This window comes from Acomys russatus, chromosome 23 (assembly GCF_903995435.1).
Source record: "Acomys russatus chromosome 23, mAcoRus1.1, whole genome shotgun sequence".
Lineage (NCBI taxonomy): Eukaryota > Metazoa > Chordata > Mammalia > Rodentia > Muridae > Acomys > Acomys russatus.
The window spans coordinates 56,319,152-56,326,473 of NC_067159.1; the positions used below are offsets into that span (position 1 = coordinate 56,319,152).

A 7,322-nucleotide genomic window follows, 5' to 3' on the forward strand; every position below is an offset into this window, starting at 1 on the left:
GAAGGTTTTTTTTTTTTAAGATAAATTTTCTTATTGCTTAGCTTTTTCTTACTTCTATGTCCATAATTTAGAAATATATCAATGGTCATATTTAGAAGTCTAATAAAGATACTATTTTGGTTGTACTAAATAAATACCACCACAATTTATTGGAACACACACACACACACACACACACACACACACACACACACGAGAGCACGTGCATGCGAATAATAGGCATTCCTTTCTCTTTCCTGATAATATCTAAGATTCTATATCAAATATTATAGAAGAGCTCAGTGCTCCTGTTTATATTTAAATAATCTAAAGTGTATAAAGTTCAGGAAATAAAAGCAAAATAGGATGAACATCATCCATTTAATTAGAATATTTTTAATATATGGTTTGGATATAAGCATACTTGAATTTGAAGAAGTTATAGACTAAATAGAGTGAGCCAAAAACAAATAAAAATGCAAAACTGTTCATTTGTAATGGTAACAAAAGCAGGAATGGAACCATCTAGTTTAGAACTCATCTATTATAAACCCCTGAACTGAAGTGGGGAGAACAGGGTGGGGATTCGGGGGTTTACACAACTTTCTGGGAAGCAGGAAGAGCTTCGTGTGTCAGGGTCAGTTGTCTTTCTTTCCTACTGTTTGTGGTTTTAGGACCTTGATCCTTGGGTGTCTCCAAAGATTAAGTGCAAAAGTTCTGGTACTCAGTAGCCCCCAGGATACGTATAATTTGGAGTCTGTGGCACTAAATGAATCATAAGAAGCATGCAGTCATTTAAGTGGTTCTTGTGACCAAGAATTAACATCAACAGAACATATTTATAACTCTGAAATTACAAGGTCAAAATAAGAATGCAGATTTTCTCTATTTTTGAATGAGATTGAGGCACTTAGAGAGTGGGGTGAGTAAGCGACAGTGGGAGAACGGGCTGTTACTACCCAGAATACCATCTTGCTCGACTGACCCCTGTGTCTCTCCCATGAAGCGTTAGCTGCTTTCCAGTCTGGCGTGTGATCATAGCCTAATGCAACCGAAATTATCTAAAATGCAATCCAGGAATAGAGATTGTTTCAGGACTTATAAAAATCATTTCTGATTTAAACTTTGAATTTTATTTGGATTGACATTGGTTGCAGCATAAAAAGGAAATAAAATTAAAGAAAAGTTATGGGCCTATGTACTGAGAAAAGCTATGTTCCAATCTATGTAAAAAGTAATGCAGAATATAATCTTTTTGTGTTCAAAGTGGATTGGGGTGAGGAAAAAAAAATCACGTAAGCTAACATCACAAGTTCCAACACAGCTTTTGAGATCAAAGCTCTAATTACATATATAACCAAATTAGATGAAAAAGTTCAATAGACTTTTTTTTTATACTTAACATTTTTTTTGCTTCTTTCTGTAGATAAAAGATATTGATATCCAATACTGAAAACTGTACCATTAGTGGAAAACCAGCTTTGCCACAGTGGAGTCTATTGGAAGGTAGTCTTCAAACAGATGTTAGATCTCTGCTGGCCCTGAGGGAACTTCAAAGCTGAATAAACTCAAAAAGGGAGGGACATGGCACCAGGAGAGCCATTCAGATGTGAGGCACATGCACACTCCCTTGCAAAGCAGTGGCTGTCAGCCATGGCTGAGCAGAGCCTTGAAGGGCTTCATTATTGCTTTTGATTTTGCTGATTGCTTATTAACTGACTCTCCTCAGCCACCTGGCTGTTCTAAATGAAAAAAAAATTCCACTTGTCTTCTAAATGATTATTGGCATGGTGACTGAAAGAGAAAATCCTTCCAAAGAACACGTTTAGTCTGCCCTTGACCAAGTCAGGAGTAACCATAAGAGAGGAGAGCTTGCTGAACAGGCCCCCAGTCCACTTGATGCATCTGCAAATAACTGCAAATTGAAAGATTGCAAGCTAATACAAGGAGGAGCAAGACTTGCTAATGAAGCATTTCTCATACTTAACTTCTCAAAGAGTGCAGACAGGAGGACCACACTGCAGTCACTGGCATCGGTGCCTCTTCTGTGATGACACTTTTGTCCTTTCCAGTCTGCAAGAGTATGCCAATGGCTAAGCACGAAACAAAACAAAACAAAATAAAATGTTTTTTTCCTGTAAGACAACATATGTAAACTTAGATGTTTTAGACACTGCAGTGTTTCTCATGGACTATGTATGTTGTGTCCAGGTTTAAGGAGTTTCCAGAGAAAAAGTATAGATAGCAAGAATTGGGCTTGATTAATGGCAGCTGAAGTGATTGCTTTGCCATGTTGACTTTGTAGAGGTGTCTTTTCTATGTGTTTTTGGCATTTATGGAAACATCTCATGTAACACTGAGCCTTTTAAATGAAGATGTATTAGCAGAATTATGCAGAGCACTGCTAAATTAATGCTTGTTAGTAACGCTCCCAGAATGCGATTGCCAGTAGTAACACTGTGCATGGACAACGCCACAGAAAAACACAGGCATCAGGAGAGGAGTGTCATTCAGAATGTGGTCTTCTTGTGTGCTGGGCTCCACACACCCATAGTTAATGCTCTCACTGTCTCCTCAGCGAAGCAAGAGCTTTACTTCTGTGTCGCCCCTCAGCCTTTACCTCATACCCAAAGTTCTGTGCAACTTTTCTATCAATTGCAGCAACTAGACTTGAATGGTCTCATTATTACAAACTCACCCCGATGAATTCACAGTGTTCTCTTCAGTAAGCAGGCCCTGACAGTGCTGTGGGCACGCTCTGCCAGCACAGGCTTCATTTCTGCCATGGTGACCACTGTCCCACTAATGTGCTTTCTACCAGCCCAAAAACCTGAGAAATCACCCACCAATTCACCTTTTCCTATAACCTTTACCAAGGTTTAGTCACCTTTGTTCTGAAGAGGAAATGGCTTTGAATAAAATAGAGGAAACATTCAAAAGTGGATGAATAAATTCCAGAACCTTCTGTTTCTGTGCTGTCTGTGTGGTAGGGGTTTGCAGTTGTCAACAAATAATCAGATCAAGCCTCTAAAGTCTGGTGTGAAATAAAATATCCTTACAAGAAAAAGGTACAGTGCTTTTTAACCATGTATCTTTCTGAAAGCATGGCGTTTGAAATACAGACAACTTTTGTAGAATGCAGTGATTTTTATGGATGTGGGAATAAAAGGCTTTGGAAAAGCCAAACTGCTGGTCTCCACATATCATCACAGTAAAACATGATAGACCATTCCTGCAAGGCACTAGTATCTACAGTCTATGCGTTTCAGTGAGTGCCTAGTCTCAGCATCTGGCAACTGATCCTCGGTGATATTCAGTGTTCAGAGGTGGATACAATTAAGCTAAGAGCAGCAATTTTGTGTCATCTGCCTTTTACTGTGGAAAAACATTAGCTGTTATTCTTAAGTAACTGCACAAGCGTGAGGGAGATGGCTGTAGCTTCCACGTGCACTGGAATTCCACGTCCTGGGAAGGATTAGCCCATAGTGGGAGCTCCAGGACGCACGCTTTTATTTGGGTAGGCATTGAAACAGACGTTGGAGCAAGAATTGCTTATGTCAGGAAGGGATGCATTTTTGGATGAGCTCATGTTCTTATCACGGGAGCTTCTCTTTGTTTCAAGAACAGACTCCATGCACGTGAATCTGCGTCTCACCTTGTCTTGTTTCCTCACCAGTTTCCTAACATTCTAGCATCTACACTAGAGGCCAGACCCACACTAATGGATTTCCCAACACCTAGAGATAAGACTCAAATGAACTTTTATTATAAATTACATAGTCTTGGGTACTTTTTATAGAAAAAGTGAAAGTCCAAGTACAACATAAAATCTGGATGCTAGCCAAGCCATTCAAGTGTCAGAACTGTGGATGATTCACTGTAGGAGTTTGAAGAGATGACATTCATTTTTTCCTGCATTTTCAAGTCCTTAATAGGAATTAGAAGCACCATTCATACATGTGTCTTGTCCTTTTTTATAAAAATAGATGCGTTCTTCCTTATGGTCAGTAAGCACTGTCTGAAAGCAAGTGTTAAGGTTAAATAATACAATATGAATACTCTGCACAAAGAGATAAATTGAGAGGTGTGTATTGAAAACTAACCTTACATTTTTAGGAGAAATTAGGAGACACCCTGGCCACAAGTAAAGAGACATCTTGTTGGTGGTGTAGCTCTCCTGTCAGTCTGGGGCAGAAGAGATGGCAGTCCTTTGTTCACCATAGCTTGATGCCTGGCTTGCTGGCCAAAGCTGTTTTATCCCTAGGACACACAAAAATCAAATCAAATCCAGGCAGTGCAGCGCAGGAGGAGAAAGACCCCTGTATTCCACCAAGACACACAGTGGGAGCAGAGAACGATGCCCATAGGCCTGCCCCTCATCCCATGGCAAGGGGGAGTGGATAGGGACACACCAATCCCTGCCTACCACCACACAGCATGGGAGGAAGAAGACAGACAGAGACCTGGGGACCTTTGACCTCCCCTCTGGCTCAAGGCATAGGTGGGCCATAGACAAGCACTTGCTGACATGCCCTGCAACGTGGACTGAGGATGTCACTCAGGAGCTCATCAACCGCGTGGCCAACCTGCAGCAGGAGCCACTGCAGTGTGTGAGTACGTGCTGGTCAGATGGCCAAGGAAGAGACAGGAAGCACTTGAGCACTTGTGAAGATGGAATTGGAGTCTCGATGGTAGAGAGGAGGAGGATCCTGTCGTGGGTGGCCAGCCCTACCGTCTGGGGCCATAGTGAGGTCCCAGTTTAAGCTGTGCCTGAGGGACACATCTGCGTCTGTGGTTACACAGCAGCAGTGGTTCAAGTCTAACTGGCTCATATCAGCACTAGAGAACACGGGGTGTCCCTGGCCTGGGCACCCATTGGAGACCGTGCACATTTCCAGAGGCTGTAAAGAACAGGCCCTATCCCCCACTGTATGCGTTGCTCTGGAGAGCTGGGCCCTGTCTCTCACCTGCTACAGCACTTGTAAAGAGCTGGCCTTGTGCTTCATGTAGACAGTACAGTGGAACTGGCCCTGAGGGGGTTTGGGGGGTAGCTGGCCCCAAACGCATGAGTGTAGGAAAGCTGATCCCACAACTCATCACTGTGGGGTGGCATGGTGCAGTGGTGACCCCCTCTCTGTCCCTCCCCACCTCTAACAGTCTGAAAAGCTGCCTGAAAGGGGTCATGAACAAGGGGCTAGTCTTGCCCACCACAAGTCTGTCTGTCGGGAAGTAGGTGAAGGAGTGATGCCTCTACCTTTACCATCTGCAGTGTTCTGGACAGTGGACTCCAAGAGCATGAGAGAGCTGGTGAGCTATTCCTGTCCCTCACTGGCTGCAGCACTTGGGAGAGAAGGCCCTGCATCTCCCCTGGGCCAGACAGTGAAGTTGGCCCTGTGGTGAAGGAACTAGTGAGTCAGCCCCAGGATGGGAGAGTGGGAGAGCCGACCTAACTCCTCCCAGGCTCCAGCACTTGGGAAAGTGGGCCACAGGCCTTGAGTGGCCAGCACAACAGAGCTAGCCAGAGCATTGCTGGAGAGCTTGCCCTGGTGGTGTAGATTAGGGAGAGCTGGTGGGTGTGCTGACTTCTTCTTTTACCACCCAGACCCAGATCCTGAACTCTGAACTGGCCCACCAGAAAATCTGTATCATCTGCAAATTGTTGAGATGCATTAATGGGCTAGTCATGTTGATCCAAATCCGCACAAGCTCCGTGAATGACATGGAGGACAACAAGGGGCCAACCGGGAGGAGGCCTGGTGAGGAGTCAGTACCGATGGTGCCTCAGAATCCAGATCTAGCAAGGCTGCAAGGGTGAAGGGTGGATATAAGGCATGGGCGATGAGTGGGACCAGAGTGCATGATCACAAAGAATTCATAAAAAGGTTATTAAAAGCATGCTTCTGAATAATACATAGTCAACCTAATGCAGCAGCTAACATAAAAAAGAAAAGTAGGAGAAAGGGGATACAAATACAAAATAAGGAAATTCAAAACTATTTATAAATCATTTGGGTATAAAAGTTATTTGTTTCCTACCTTTATTTACTTGAATTGTTCAAATACTAATTTTCTTACATTCATAAGTATTTATCAAGAGGTTATTATCATACAAAAGAGGCAGGCCCAGATCCTAGCACCAGGGCCTGTGATTGACAGGAGGACGTCCTGTCCTATTGTCCTACTATAGCTTAAAGTTGAGGAATTGGGATTATTTTAGGGGTGGAATGTTCTCTGGCATCCTCACTTCCACGTAAGTCACTCCACATCACCCTCCTCATCTCTACTAGAACTCAGAAACTTCAAAACATGAGACATGACCAATGATCTTGTTTTTCATTTATTGATATTGGAGACACTGGCTTGCAAAGATATATTATTTTAGTAATCCCCATGCCCATAGTCTAGAGCAGCCTTCACCTTGCTGTGATGAGTAGCAGAGGATATGCCTTCACCTCCCAACTCAAAACCATGTGCCATCAGGAGCAGCTTATGTTATGTTAAGAATAAACTAGGGTCTTCTTTCTTGTTAGAGAAGTTCTTACCAGCACAGCTAATCCCAGCCCTGCCACGCACCTACGTACACTGTCCCAGGAAACAAGTAGGCCCAATAAAAGTTGAAGGCAAAATTAGATAAAAACAATGACAAAAATAAAAATGCAGGAATCTTAGCATATGGGGACAGGGTTTTATAGGACTCAGGATGAAGTCTGTGCTCCGGGCTCAAAAGAAAAGTGTCCCCATTTCCTACGACAACGTCCATTTAGAATTTCTTCTGGGCCCAGCCTTAGAATCATCTTGCTTAAAAAAATTACACCACGTATCACTAGAAAGATATCAGAAGAACAAAATTCAGAGGCCTCTGTGTGACAGTAGCTGAGGGACCCCCCTGACCTTCAGTGCTCAGACACACTAAGGGATGCTCTGAATCCCCCCGACCTTCAGTGCTCAGACACACTAAGGGATGCTCTAGACGTACACTGATTTTCAGTGCTCAAACATGCTAGGGGGTGCTCTGGACCCCCACCGACTTTCAGTGCTCAAACAAACTAAGGGATGCTCATTTGTAGTTCTGAGTCTTACCAGTTCTTAGTTTCGTCAAATGTAAAATTAAGAAAATTACAATGTGAGGTTTAGGAAATGGGCATAGATGTGAGGACATCCTATTGGGACTCGAGGTGAGAGAAATACGGGAGAATGGGGAAATAGAAAGATCCAGAGGGTCCTAGAAACCTACAAGAAGATCAGTATGATGGGTGGATCTGGGCCCAGGGGTTCTACTCAAACTACTGCACCAACCAAGGACAATATGTGCAGTAAACCTCGAACCCCTTCTCAGATCTACC

General features: G+C 43.3%; 1 non-coding gene across 1 annotated transcript; it reads left to right on the forward strand.

Moving 5' to 3' along the window:
- The first annotated feature begins 4,109 nt into the window (after positions 1–4,109).
- LOC127206720 (small nucleolar RNA SNORA48) lies at positions 4,110–4,252 on the forward strand. The gene has a single exon (XR_007832826.1). It is a non-coding gene; the product is annotated as a small nucleolar RNA SNORA48 (small nucleolar RNA).
- The last annotated feature ends 3,070 nt before the right edge of the window (positions 4,253–7,322 follow it).